This window comes from Mobula hypostoma, chromosome 22 (assembly GCF_963921235.1).
Source record: "Mobula hypostoma chromosome 22, sMobHyp1.1, whole genome shotgun sequence".
NCBI lineage: Eukaryota > Metazoa > Chordata > Chondrichthyes > Myliobatiformes > Myliobatidae > Mobula > Mobula hypostoma.
In genome coordinates this window covers 15,663,768-15,678,035 of record NC_086118.1, presented here as the reverse complement: position 1 = coordinate 15,678,035, position 14,268 = coordinate 15,663,768, and the positions used below count along the sequence as shown (strand labels likewise).

General features: G+C 42.6%; 1 long non-coding RNA gene across 1 annotated transcript in view; it reads left to right on the top strand.

Moving 5' to 3' along the window:
- LOC134336485 (uncharacterized) overlaps window positions 1-6,449 on the top strand; it is a 138,596-nt gene extending 132,147 nt beyond the window's left edge. Inside the window, exon 3 of the long non-coding RNA XR_010015800.1 lies at window positions 6,284-6,449. This is a non-coding gene — a long non-coding RNA (uncharacterized LOC134336485). The remainder of the gene's footprint in view (window positions 1-6,283) is intronic.
- The last annotated feature ends 7,819 nt before the right edge of the window (window positions 6,450-14,268 follow it).

Sequence of the window (14,268 nt, the reverse complement as noted above, 5' to 3'; positions counted from 1 at the left end):
ACCAGTCTTTTTGGACTACACAGGCACAGAAAGTGTCGGCATCAGAGCCCTAACCTCAGCTGTAATTAAAAGGAGGTTAGGCTCAAGCAGAGTGACTATTGTTGGGGTGTGCCAGTGCTAGTGTGTGAAGGCTTTGGCGTAAACGGGTAAAGGCACAGTTAAGCCTTTTTCTTTTTTGGTATAGAGTAGTCAGAATGGAATGCGCTTCCTCTCAGATATGGGAATTCAGGATACCTGATGGCTTCCTTGATGACCACATCTGTGGGAAATGTACCCAAATTTAGTGCCTGATTGACTGAGTCAAGAAGTTGGAGCTGAAGTTGGATGCACTCAGGATCATTCAGAAAGTTTAGATGGGGCTGAATTTGTTCAGTATATCCAGGAAGGTTTTCTCAATCAGTATGTAGACGGTCCAACGAGAGGTGGAGCCTTACTGAACCTAATGTTGGGTAATGAGCCTAGCCAGGGGATTGACCTTTCAGTAGATGAACAGTAAGGGAACAGTGACCACAACTCCTTGTCTTTCAGGATAGCTATAGATAATGATAGGTATGGTCCTTGTGGGAGAGTTGTAAATTGGAGTAGGGCATTAGGCAGGAAAAACAAGTGTTAATTGGGAACACCACTTCTCAGGTAAGTCCACATCTGACATGTGGAGAATGTTTAAAGATCAATTGTACAGAGTACAGGAAAGGTATGTTCTAGTTAGAAGGAAGGACAGGGGTGGAAAGATAAGGGAATCTTGGATGTCCAGAGAGGTGATGAATTTAATAAAGAAGAAAAAGGATAAGTATGTAAACCTTCAGAAGTCAGGGAACAACTAAGGAAGGGAATTAGCAAAGCCAGAAAGGGCCATGAGAAGTCCTTGGCTGGTTGGATTAAGGAGAATCCCAAGGCATTATATATATATACACCAAGAGTAACAGGATAACTAGGGGAAGGGTGGGACCACTCAAGGATATATGGGTAACATTTGCTTGAATGCAGAGAACGTGAGTGAGGTACTTACTTCAGTATTCACCAAGGAAAAGGATATGGAGGACCAGGAGATCGGTGCTGAGTTTATAAATACTTCAGGGCATTAGAGGTCAAGGAGGAGGAAATGTTAGGTCTCCTAATGAATATTAAGGAGAGTAAGTCCCCAGATTTATCCCAAGTTATTGAAGGAGGCAAGAGATGAGATTGCTGGGTCTTTGATCAGAATCTTTGTGTCCTCTCTCGCCAAAGGCGAGGTGTCAGAGGACCGGTGAGTGGCTAATGGTGTACCTCTATTTAAGAAGAGAACAAGGGAACTATAGGCTTCTGAGTTTCACATCGGTTGTAGGGAAATTGCTAAAGAAAATTCTTATGGACAGAGTATATGAGCATTTGAATACCCATGGCCTATTTAGGGAGAGACAGCATGGCTTTAAGACTGTAAGACATAGGAGCAGGGTTAGGCCATTCAGCCCATCGAGTCTGCTCCACCATTCCATCATGGCTGATCCTGATTCCACTCAACTCCATACATTGCCTTCTTACCACATCCTTTGATGCCCTGACCAATCTGGAAACGATCTACTTCCACCTTAAATATACGTATGGACTTGCCCTCCACCACGGTCTGTGGCAAAGCATTCCACAGATTCATTACTCTTTGGTTAAAAAAAAATCCTCCTTACCTCTAACCTAAAGGACTGCCCCTCAATTTTGATGCTGTGCCACCTTAGGAAACGTCCTCTCCACATCCACCCTATCTAGTCCTTTCAACATTTAGTAGGCTTCAATGAGATCCCCCTGCATTCTTCTAAATTCCAGTGAGTTCAGGCCCAAAGATGCCAAACGCTCCTCATATGTTAACCCTGGAGTCTTCCTAGTGAACCTCCTCTGGACTCTCCAGATACAACACATCCTTTCTGACACAAACATGAGGAAATCTGCAGATGCTGGAAATTCAAGCAACACACAGAAAATGCTGCCTGACTTGCTGCATCCCACCAGCATTTTGTGTGTATTACATCCTTTCTGCGATATGGGGCTCAAAACTGTTGACAATACTCTAACTGCAGCCTGACTAGTGTCTTATAAAGGCTAAACATTATCTCCTTGCTTTTATATTCTATTCCCCTTGAAATGAATGCCAATATAGTAGTTGCCTTCTTTCCCACAGACTCAACCTGTAAATTAACCTTCTGGGAGTCTTGCACAAGGACATACTTCTAATTTGTCTAAGTCCTGCTGCAATGGCATTTCTTCCTCAGCACTACTTGCCCCTCCACCTATCTTTGTATCATCTGCAAACATTGCCAGAAAGCCATCAATTCCATTATCTAAATCATTGACAAACAATGTGAAAGGTAGCGATCCCAATACTGACTCCTGAGGAACATCACCAGTCACTGACAGCCAACCAGAAAAGGCTGCTTTTATTCCCACCAGCTCCCTCCTGCTTGTCAGCCATTCCACTATCCATTCCAGTATCTTTCCCGTAACACCAAAGGATTTTTTGTTAAGCAGCCTCATGTGTGGCACCTTATCAAACCTGAAAATCCCAGTAAATGAAAACCACTGCCATCCTGCTTGTTACTTCCTCGAAGATATCTGTCTTCCTGACCGATTTTTCAGGCAAGATATTTCTTTACAGAAACCATTCTATCTTTGACTTCCTTTATCATTAGTCTCCAAGTACCTCAAAACCTCACCCTTAATAGTAGACTCCAACACTTTCCCAGCCCCTGAGGTTATGCTAAATGGCCTGTAATTTCCTTTCTTTGGCCTTCCTCCCTTCTTAAAGAATTTGCAGTCTTCCAGTCCTCCAGATCCATGCCAGAATCAAGTGATTCTTGAAAGATCATGACCAATACATCTGCTAACTCTTCAGTAACCTCTCTCAGGACTCTGACCTGTAGTCCATCTGGCTTAGGTGTCTTATCCGCTTTAAGACCTTCAAGTTTGCCTCGCATTTTTTCCTTTGTAATAGCAATGACACTCCTGTTCCCTGACACTTACGAACCTCTGGCACACTACCAGTGTATTCCACCGTGAAGTCAGATGCAAAGTACCTATTAAGTTCATCTGGTATTTCTAAGTCCTCCATTACTACCTCACCAGCGTTATTTTCCTGTAGTTGAATATCAATTCTGACCTCCCTTTTACTGTTTAAGTAACTGAAAAAAAAACTTTTGGTATCCTGCTTTATGTTATTGGCTGGTTTTCCCTTCTTATAGCGTTTTTAGTTGTCGTTTGTTTGATTTTAAAAGCTTCTCAATCATCCAACTTCCCATTCACTTCTGCTACCCTTTCCTAGGCTTTTATGCCTACCCCAGCCATTTGAGATCTTATTTCTCTGTGGGACATAACTTTCCTGCTCCTTGTAAACTGTTTCCAGAAACTTCAGCCAGTTCCGCCCTACCATCATCCCCAACAGTATCCTCCTCCAATCCACCCCAGTAAGCTCCCCTCTCATGCCTCTGTAATTCCCTTTATTCCATTGCAATACTGATACATCTGAGTTTTGCTTCTCCCTCTCAAATTACAGTATGACATTAGTCATATTATGATCACTGTTTCCTAAGGGTTCCTTTCACGTTAAGCTTCCTAATAAGATATGGCTTATGACACAACATCCAATCTAAGATAGACTTTCCCTGAGTAGGCTCAAGCACAAGCTGCTCTAAAAAGACATCCCAGGCATTCAGTAAATACCCTCCGTTGTGATCTGACACCAACCTGATTTTCCCAATCCCCTTGCCTGTTGAAATCCCCCAATACAATTGTGTCAGTACCCTTATTACGTGCCTTTTTCAGCTCCCTTTGCTATCTCAACCACACATTTTGGCTACTATTAAAAGGCTTATAGCGGTGCCGCTGCAACATTCTTGCACTTAATGTCAGTAAGACCAAAGAACTGCTCGTGGACTTAAGAAAGAATAAGTCGAGGGAAATTACACCTAATAGGGGAATTAGAAGAGGAGAGGGTGAGCAATTTCAAGTTCCTGGGTGTTAATATCTCTGAGAATCTAACCTGGTTCCAATATATTAATGCAGTTATGAAGAAAGCAAGGCAACGGCTATAGTTCATTTGGAGTTAGAGGAGATTTGGTATGTCACCTAAAACGTGAAAATTTCTACAGATTTATCACGGAGAGCATTCTGGCTGGCTGTATCACCGTCTGGTATGGGATTGGTATGGGGGTGGAGTGGCTACTGCGCAGGATTGAAGTAAACTGCAGAGAACTGGGAAATCAATCAGCTTCACCAGCTGCATAATTTACAGTTTTTTTATATTATATTGTCATGTATTGCATTGTACTGTTGCTGCAAAGTTAACAAGTTCCACGACATGTGCCCATGATATTAAACCTGATTCTACATGTATGAAAAATGCGCATAGCTGTATTTGTAATGTTGCAAGTTCTCTGATCTCACCCTCACTCAAAAGAAAGAACACAAGCCTGATCAATATCTCAAGCCTGATGCAACAAATGTGTGAACTACTTACACTTCACAGAGCATATTATGTTTGAGAAGTTTACAGGTCCTAAGAGAAGGGCTGAATACCTGTTAGATTAGTTCTATGGCCCAGCATTCAAAAGACACTTCATGTGGCAGTGATAAACACTGCAATCATAACTTTCTAACACACAAGATCAACTTGCTTTCTCATGAACTACAGTACCAGAATAGTAAAAGTTGCTTTATTTGAGCATGAGAAGCTCTTTGTCTTTTTGGAGGTTATCAGCAGCTGGAAAGGCAAAGCATTTGCACAGCGTGTAAATGATGGATTGAACAGGTGCCACACTTTAAGCAAGAAGACATCATGTTGTACTCTACATGAACAGCTAGGATGATAACTTGGTAAATATATAAATTGTCAGCAACAACTCCATGCTAATCCAGTACATTGATTCACACATTCCAAGAAGACACTATTGGTTCCTATGTACTCCTTTAGGTTGGATTGCCACTTTGGGACAGAAGGAAGAGTATAAAATCGTCTCCTCGAAGTGTGTAGACATGTACAGAACATTAATAAGCTGCACATAGACCAGTAGACAGTTGTTCATTTCACTCAGAAAACCTTTGCAATTTTAATAACTGCCTTACAAATTGGACTGACTGTGTCAGATGTTGATAAAGAGAGCTTGCTAGCATGGTTTGAGAATAAACTTGGTCTCTAAGGAACATTATCAGGAATTTGTCTCCACCCCATTGTGTCCATTCCTTTAATTAATTCTCTTCTTTTTTTGCATTCTAAAGTCTATATATTCTTGACCTTCCCAGTTCTGATTCAAGGTTGGCAAAAAAAAAACATGTTGGGATTATGAAACAGAAGCAGAAAATGCTGGAAATATTCTATTTGTCTGCATTTGACAGAAGCTGAGCTCAAATACAAAATCTGCGCAGTTAGCAATATCTCCACAGTCAGTATTTGTGGAAAGATAAACTGTAAACATTTGAGTTTAAAATCCTTTCACCAGAAGCTTTGTCGCTGATGGAAAGTCACTGTTGAGAAAAGTTGATTATATTTATTCAGACAGAAGCTGCCTGAGTCTTTGAGTAATTTTATTAACTTCTGCTTTTGGTTTAGATTTAGAGTACTGCAATAATTTGCTTTTGGGTTAGACTAGTGATTCCCAATGGGGGTATTTCCGTGTCCTAAGGGGGTGTTAGGAGTAAAAGAAGTCATCGGTTGTTCAAAATTCTTGGTGGGGGGTGGTAAGTGACACCCTAACTTGAGGCACAGGTTGATTGGAGAACTGCACAGATGTAGGAGAAGCATTCCCGCGCAAGTCCAGTGAAGAACTTTAAAAACCCAGTCTCCATTTTGGCTTTTATCTCTCTTATGGCTGGGAGGGCGCTTTTGTTTAAATGGAAGGATGCTGTTCCGCTTAATCATGCTCAGTGGTTACGGAATGTTATGACATGCCTAAATTTAGAAAAGATTTGTTGTTCAATTTCTGAATCTAACCAAGATTTTCAAAATTTGTAGGGGCCGTTCTTAAATTATTTTCATGATCTTTGACTTCTTGTTAAAGTACAGAAGTTGGTTAATAGCATATTTAATTGTCTGGTAAGTTTTTTTTTTCTTTTTTTTCCCAAACAGCTTTGACTTTGGTAGCGGATGTAGATCTTTTTTTTTTAATAAAGTTGTTTATATTCTAATACACAAATTAATCTCATCTTTCTGAATATAGAGTAAGGAGTTCGTTAATATGGTTCAATATACTGTGTCTGGTATTATTATATTTTTTCTACTGTTTTCTAATATGTGTTTTCTTGGACTCTGTATTCTTCTATATAGAAATCAATTAAAAAAACTTGGAAAAGAAAAGAAAAGAAAAACCCAGTCTCCATAAAAGAGGGTACTACCTAGCAGAGCAGTCATTATAGGAACGATCATTGGCAAAGTGGTCTGAGTCAGACTGGTAAGGCTTTCGCTCAACAGGGCTTCAGCGAGAACAGGTGGAGGCAAGGTAAGAAGGTAATTTCATTCCTTATTTCTTATTTCTTTTTCCTTATTTAACTCTTGGGAGAAAAGAGGGTATGTCTACAGGACCAGTGTTCTGCTCTAGGTGTCAGATGTGGGATTTCCATGAGGCTACCAGTCTCCCCGATGGCCACGTCTGCACCAGGTGCATCAAGATGCAACTCCTTAGAGGCTGTGTTGAAGAACTGTAGCTGCAGCTTAATGACCTTCGGCTTGTTAGGGAAAGTGAAGTGGTGATAGACAGAAGCTACAGGGAGGTAGTCACCCCAAGGCTAAAGGAGTCAGATAAATGGGTGACTGTCAGGACAGGGAAGAGAGAACATCAGATAGTGGAGAGCACCATGTAGCCACACCCCTCAGCTACAAGCGCTCCATTTTGGGGGGGGGGGCAATCTGCCTGGGGGAAGCAACAGCAGAAATGCCTCTGACACTGAGCCTGGCCCTGTGGCTCAGAAGGGTAGAAAACTGAAGAGGCTGGCAGCAATAATAGGGGACTCTATAGTTAGGGGGATAGATTGGCGATTCTGTGGACAGAAAAAAGAAAGACTGATGGTAATTTGCCTCCCAGGTGCCAGGGTCTGTGATGTTTCTGAACACATCCACAATATCCTGAATAAGGAGGGTGAGCAGCCAGTTGTGGTGTATATTGGTACCAACAACATAGGTAGAGAAAAGGAGGAGGTCCTGAAAAAAGAATACAGGGAGTGAGGAAGGAAGCTGAGAAGCAGGACCTCAATATTCTTGTGGGCAGGTTTACTTGAGCGATTTTCAACTAATATGGCAAGGGGATGAGAACAAGTATAACAGAGCTGAGGATTAGCCAGCAGGTTTACAGGTTGCTGATGGGTGTAACATGAATGTAGAGATGGACACGCCAATGACTGGGTACAAATGAAGACAAAGCAAAGGGTTAAGTTGTACCACGGAGGTAAAATTCAAAAGGGCGAAGAGTGCAGGACTGAAGGTACTGTATTGAAATGTGCGTAGTGCTCGGAATAAGGTGAACAAACTTGTGGCGCAATAAAAATTGGGTGGTATGATGTTGTGGACATCACTGATTCGTGGCTGAAAGAAGGCCATAGTTGGGAGCTTAACATCAAAGGATATACTTTGTATCGAAAGGACAGGCGGGAAGGCATAGGCTGTGGTGTGGTTCTGTTGGTATGAGATGGAATTACTTCTTTAGAAGGAGCTGACATAGGGTCAGAGAATGTTGAATTTTTGTGGGTGGAGTTAAGAAACAGCAAGGGTTAAAAAACAATGGGAATCATGTACAGTCCTCCAAGTAGTAGCCAAGATGTGGGGTTGAGATTGCAAAGGGATCTGGAAAAGGTATATAATAATAGTAATGTCAGAATTGCAATGGGGGACTTCAAGATGTAAGGGGATTGAGAAAATTAGGCTGGTGTCAGATTGCAAGAAGGGAATTCCCAAGAGAGTTGAATGCCTATGAGATGGCTTCTTAGAGCAGCTTGTGCTTGAACCTATTCAGGCAAAGACTACCTTAGATTGGGCGTTGTGTAATAACCCAGATCTTATAAGGGAGCTAAATGTAAAGGAACCCTTAGGAGGCAGAGATCATAATATGATTGAATTCATACTGCAATTTCCGAGCGAGAAGCACACATCACATGTACCAGTATCATAATGGAATAATGGGAATTACAGAGACGTGGGAGAGGAGCTTGCCCAAATGGATTGGAAGAGGTTACTGGTGGGGATGATGGCAGAGCTGAGGTGGCTGAAGGTTCTGGGAATAGTTCACAAGGCGCACGGTAAATATGTCCCATAGAAGAAGTTTACAAATGGCAGAGCTAGGCAACTGTGGCTGACAAGGGAAGTTATGAACTGCATAAAAGCCAAGGAAAGGGCATATAAAGTAGCAAAAGAGAGTGGGAAGTTGGATGCTTGGGAAGCTTTTAAAATCCAGCAAAAGGCAAGTAAAAAATCTACAAGGAGGGATAAGATGAAATATGAGGACAAACTAGCCAATAAAATGAAGCAGGATACTGTAAGTTTTTTCAGTTGTATAAAGAGTAAAAAGGAGGTGAGAGTTGATATTGGACTACTGGAAAATGATGCTGGTGAGATGTAATGAGGGATAAAGAATTGGCTGATGAACTTAATGGGTACTTTGCATCAGTCTTCAATGTGGAAGACATGAGCAGTGTGCCAGATGTCTGTGAGTGTCTGAGCAGGAGAGCCATTGCTATTGCAAAGGAAAAAGTGCTAGGCAAACTCAAAGTTCTTCAGGTAGATAGTCCACCTGGACCAGATGGACTACATCCCAGGGTCCTGAGAGAGGTTGCTGAAGAGATGATGGATGCATTGGTCACGATCTTCCAAGAATCACTTGATACTAGCATGGTGCTGGAGGAAGATTGCAAATATCACTCCACTCTTTAAGAAGGGAGGAAGGCAAAAGAAAAAAATTATAGCTAGTTAGCCTAACCTCAGCAGCTGGGAAAGTGTTGGAGTGTATTATTAAGGATGAAGTTTTGAGGTACTTGGAGATTAATGGTAAAATAAGTCAAAGTCAGCATGGTTTCTGTAAAAGGGAAATCTTGACTGACAAATTTGTCAGAGTTTTTCGAGGAAGTAACAAGCAGGGTGGACAAAGGAGAGGCCGTGGATGTCACTTACTTGGATTTTCAGAAGGCATGTGATAAGGTGCCACACATGAGGCTGTTTAACAAGATAAAATCCTACGGTGTTACAAGCAAGATACTGGCATGGATAGCAGAATGGCTGACAGGCAGAAGGCAGCGAGTGGACTGGTTGACTGCCGGTGACTAATGGTGTTCCTCAGGGGTCAGTATTGGGACCACTACTTTTCACATTGTCTGTCAATGATTTAGATAATGGAATTGATGGCTTTGTGGCAAAGTTTGTGGATGATACAAAGATAGGTGGAGGGGTGGGCAGTGCTGAGGAAATAATGCTATTGCAGCAGGACTTAGACAAATTGGAAGAATGAGCAAAAAAGTGGCAGATGGAATACGGTGTTCAGAAATGAATAGTGCGTGTAGCCTCTCCGGTGAAATGATATCGTATCTGTTACATAGGGGCCGTGCACAATTCTGATTTGATGGAGACAGCTGTGAGAGCACAGAGAAACATCTGGAGTAACTTCTGAAATGCCCGGTTCGCTGCCGCTGCTACTATGCGATCAAGAATCTCCGGAGGGAAGGCCCCAAAATCCTCGGCTTTGCCTGCTGCTGGCAACCGGGGCTGGGGTCGAAGCGTTCGGCTGAGTCGGTGCTCGGTGTCAGAGGGCTGGTTGGAGCTCGAAGTTTTTGGACGACTCAGAGTCAGTCTGTGGTCGGGTATGGCAGGGAGAGTTTTCTTCCTTCTCCCGTCTGCGTGAGATGTGGGACTTTCGAGAGACTTTGAACTTTTTTACCGTGCTCACGGCCTGTTCATCATCAAGTTATGGTATTGCTTGCACTATTGTAACTATATGTTATAATTATGTGGTTTTTGTCAGTTTTTCAGTCCTGGTCTGTCCTCTGTTTCTGTGATATCACACCGGAGGAATATTCTATCATTTCTTAATGCATGCATTACTAAATGACAATAAAAGAGGACTGCGTGTCCTCGTAATCTAATCTAAAATAGGAACAATAGTGCAGACTATTATCTAAATGGGGAGAAGGGTCAATCATCAGAGGTGCAAGGGGACTTACGAGCCCTCATGCAAGAATCCCAGAAGATTAATTTACGGGTTGAGTCTGTGGTAAAGAAGACAAATGCAATGTTGGTATTTATTTCAACAAGAATAGAATATAAAAGCGAGGAGAGAATGCTGAGGCTTTATAAGACACTGGTCAGGCTGCACTTGAAGTATTGTCAACAGTTTTGGGCCCTACATCTCAGAAAGGATGTATTGTCGTTGGAGAGAGTCCAAAGGAGTTTCACGATGATTCTGGGAACGAAGGGGTTAATATATAAGGATAGTTTGGCAGCTTTGGGCCTGTACTCGCTGGAATTTAGAAAAATGTAGGGGGATCTCATTGAGACCTACTGAATATTGAAAGGACTAGATAGGATGGGTGTGGAGAGGATGGTAGGGGTATCCAGAATTAGAGGGCACAGCCTCAAAATTGAGGGGCGACCCTTTAGAACAGAGGAGGAATTTTTTTAGTCAGACAGTAATAAATCAGTGGAATGCTCTGCCACAGACTATGGTGGAGGCCACGTCTGTGTTTATACTTAAGACGGAAGTTGATAGTTTCCTGATCGGTCAGGGCATCAAAGTACATGACGCGAAAGCAGGTGTATGGGGTTGACTGGGATCTGGGATCAGCCAGGATGGAATGGCGAGCAAACTTGATGCACTGAGTGGCCTAGTTCTGCTCCTATGTCTTATGATGTTATGGACCTGACCATTTATGTCAACTCTCTGGTGTCATCAACACCCGATAGGCATTCCCAGTTTCTGTTAATTTTTTATTTTAATTTAACCCTGTTGATGATGGATAAGTACATGCAGCGTGATGTTTATGCGTCTGAAGGCCGTGAAGCCTTGAATTCTAATCCTGCTAAGAAACAGAAACCGCAAAAAGTAAGTCTATACAATGTTACATATCTGGAAGTATGGTTTTATCAGATCAGCGACACCCCATGTGTTTTATGTGTAATACTGTACTGTCTAATGAAGCCAGGAGCCATCAGGATTCCAGGAACACATCTGTAAAAGACACCCTGAAAAGCTACTCATGGTATTGCTCAGATTCAGAAGATGAAAGAAGCATTTGAAAAGTGTTGTATACTCGAGTCGTTTGCCAAGAAAACTAAAAATGGCCTTGATAGTGATCTCATTCTTCTTAGAACATTTTCAAATGAAAGTAAAGTGTGGAAGATCTCATACAATTGGCGAAATATTAATAATGACTGCTCTATCAAAAGTGCTCATGTCTGTTCTCAAAATGGATACCATTTTGCTTGAAGTCAACAAGAGCCTGGGAAATATGATTCCACTTCTACATGGAGGTGTGGCATACCTAGCCAATCAGTCTGACAAAATGAACATTCTACAAACGGTTTGTATATATGAAACTGCAGGGTGAGAATTTCAATTTAATCCAGGCAAAAATGCAGTGTCCACTTTTATCAGAAAATTGGAGCTATATAAGCAAAACATTGGGAGAAGAATGTTCTCACAGTTTGCTGGCATGGAAAGTATGGTACTCTCTTTCATAGATGATGATTTGAAAGAGTACTGCTTACACCTTCAGTCACTGAAGAAGGATTTTTAGAATCGATTTAAGGATTTGAACGTTCTGGGAATTCCAGACTGGGTAATTAACCCATTTCTTTGCAAAATGAAGAACAGGAAAAGAGCTTGCAGAAGAAATAAATCTGTGCTGCAACACACAGCTCGAACCACACCATCAAGTTTGCTGATGACACGACCGTGGTGGGTCTCATCAGCAAGAACGATGAGTCAGCATACAGAGAGGAGGTGCAGCGGATAACGGACTGGTACAGAGCCAACAACCTGTCTCTGAATGTGAACAAAACAAAAGAGATGGTTGTTGACTTCAGGAGGACATGGAACGACCACTCTCCACTGAACATTGACGACTCCTCTGTAGAGATCATTAAGAGCACCAAATTTCTTGGTGTTCACCTGGCGGAGAATCTCACCTGGTCCCTCAACATCAGTTCGATAGCAAAGGAAGCCCAGCAGCATCTCTACTTTCTGCGAAGGCTGAGTAAAGTCCATCTCCCACCCCCTATTCCCACCACATTCTACAGGGGTTGTATTGAGAGCATCCTGAGCAGCTGCAACACTGCCTGGTTCGGAAATTGCACCATCTCAGATCGCTAGACCCTGCAGCGGATAGTGAGGTCAGCTGAGAAGATCATCGGGGTCTCTCTTCTCGCCATTAGTGACATTTACACCACACGCTGCATTCATAAAGCAAACAGCATTATGAAGGACCCCATGTACCCCTCATACGAACTCTTCTCCCTCCTGCCATCTGGCAAAAGGCACCAAAGTATTTGGGCTCTCATGACCAGACTATGTAACAGTTTCTTCCTTCAAGCCACCAGACTCCTCAATACCCAGAGCCTGGACTGATACCAGCCTACTGCCCTCTACTGTGCATATTGTCTTGTTTATTATTTATTGTAATGCCTGCACTGTTTTGTGCACCTTATGCAGTCCTGGGTAGGTCTGTAGTCTAGTGTAGTTTTGTGTTGTTTTTTACGTAGTTCAGTGTAGTTTTTGTATTGTTCATGTAGCACCACGGTCCTGAGAAACATTGTCTCATTTTTACTGTGTACTGTACCAGCAGTTGTGGTCGAAATGACAATAAAAAGTGACTTGACTTGTCTTGACTTGACTTGAAATTATCAAAATTCAGAATGATGAAGAAGCAAAAATGCATTTCAAAATTGTCGGTTTTTGTGGTACGTGGATTCACTGTCATACGAAGTTTCCTTGTCTTTAGAGAAGAGCAAAACTTCTACCTTGTTGATAGGGACTTTGGTGCAGTAAACTATATACTCACAAAGAAAACAGAAGCCACTTGACCATTGTTACGCGTGGGGCTTAAGGCTTTTGCTGTCACAACTTGAATCAGATATTTCAACTCTTGCTAAAAACCACATTGATATCGAAGCTGCTGTTTAGTGCATTAGTCCTGACGAAGGGTCTCGGCCTGAAATGTCGACTGCGCCTCTTCCTATAGATGCTGCTTGGCCTGCTGCGTTCACCAGCAACTTTGATGTGTGCCACTTAGTTGGAGTCTGGATTACCGGAACTAAGGAAGTTTTATTAAAGAAATAAGTAACACAGTACTCTAATAGTAGGGATATAAATGTAGCAATGAATAAACACACATGTACACAGAACTAGGATAATAGGATCAATCAAGCTCTATCGCAGTCTAGGGGTAAAATGATCAGTCTCTAGTGACGCAGAGTTCAGTTCAGCTGAATACAGTTCGCAGTAATCGCTGTTGTGCCGTTGGAGAGAGAGAGAGAGCGAATGATAATATGCAAATCGAATTCAGACAGACCTTGATGTTCCTCTGCAGTTAGCTTTTGGGCGAGCCCTTTTTATTGTCTTCTGAGGTCATTGACTGTGACCCCTCTGTTCCGGATACGATCGTTCTTCCGCGGTGAACCGGCACCCAGGCAAGGGCGGACACACACACCAGGTTCTGCGGTGAACCCGGCACCCGGGCAAGGGTGGACACACACACCAGGTTCCCGCTGATCGTACCATCTCACGCTGTGCGTCTATGGTTGGTCCCGCGACCAGACCTCCAAAACTTCCACCAACTTGTGGGGGCACACCACACTTCCAGGGTCTTGTTATCTCGTGGTGTCGTGGTGTCTCTTGCCTTAGCGAACCTGTTCCTTTTATCCCCCTGCTGGGGTATCGCCTGTCCATCAAACTTCAAACAGTTCAGGTTCAAAGCAACCGGTCTCGGACAATACTCGGAACTGTGTCTCCTTTTCGTTAATCCCTCTCGTCTCTCTCTTATTAGCATTTTGAACGCTTCCCCCATATTTGTCTCTCTCTTATCTCTTTTATCAGCATCTTCTGATAACTTGGTCACAATCCTAAAATCCTGGCTCATCACAGACATCCATGGAACAGAGGGAAAAAAAACAAAGAATGAATGACTAAAAAATTTTAGAACCCCAAAACTTCCATTTCCCCTCCCACACACAAGAAGTAGAGAGTGAACCCTCGCAAGGCAGAAGGTCCCGATGGAGTACCTTGTAAGGCACTGAAAACCTGTACCATCCAACTGGTGAGAGTATAAAAGGGCATTTTC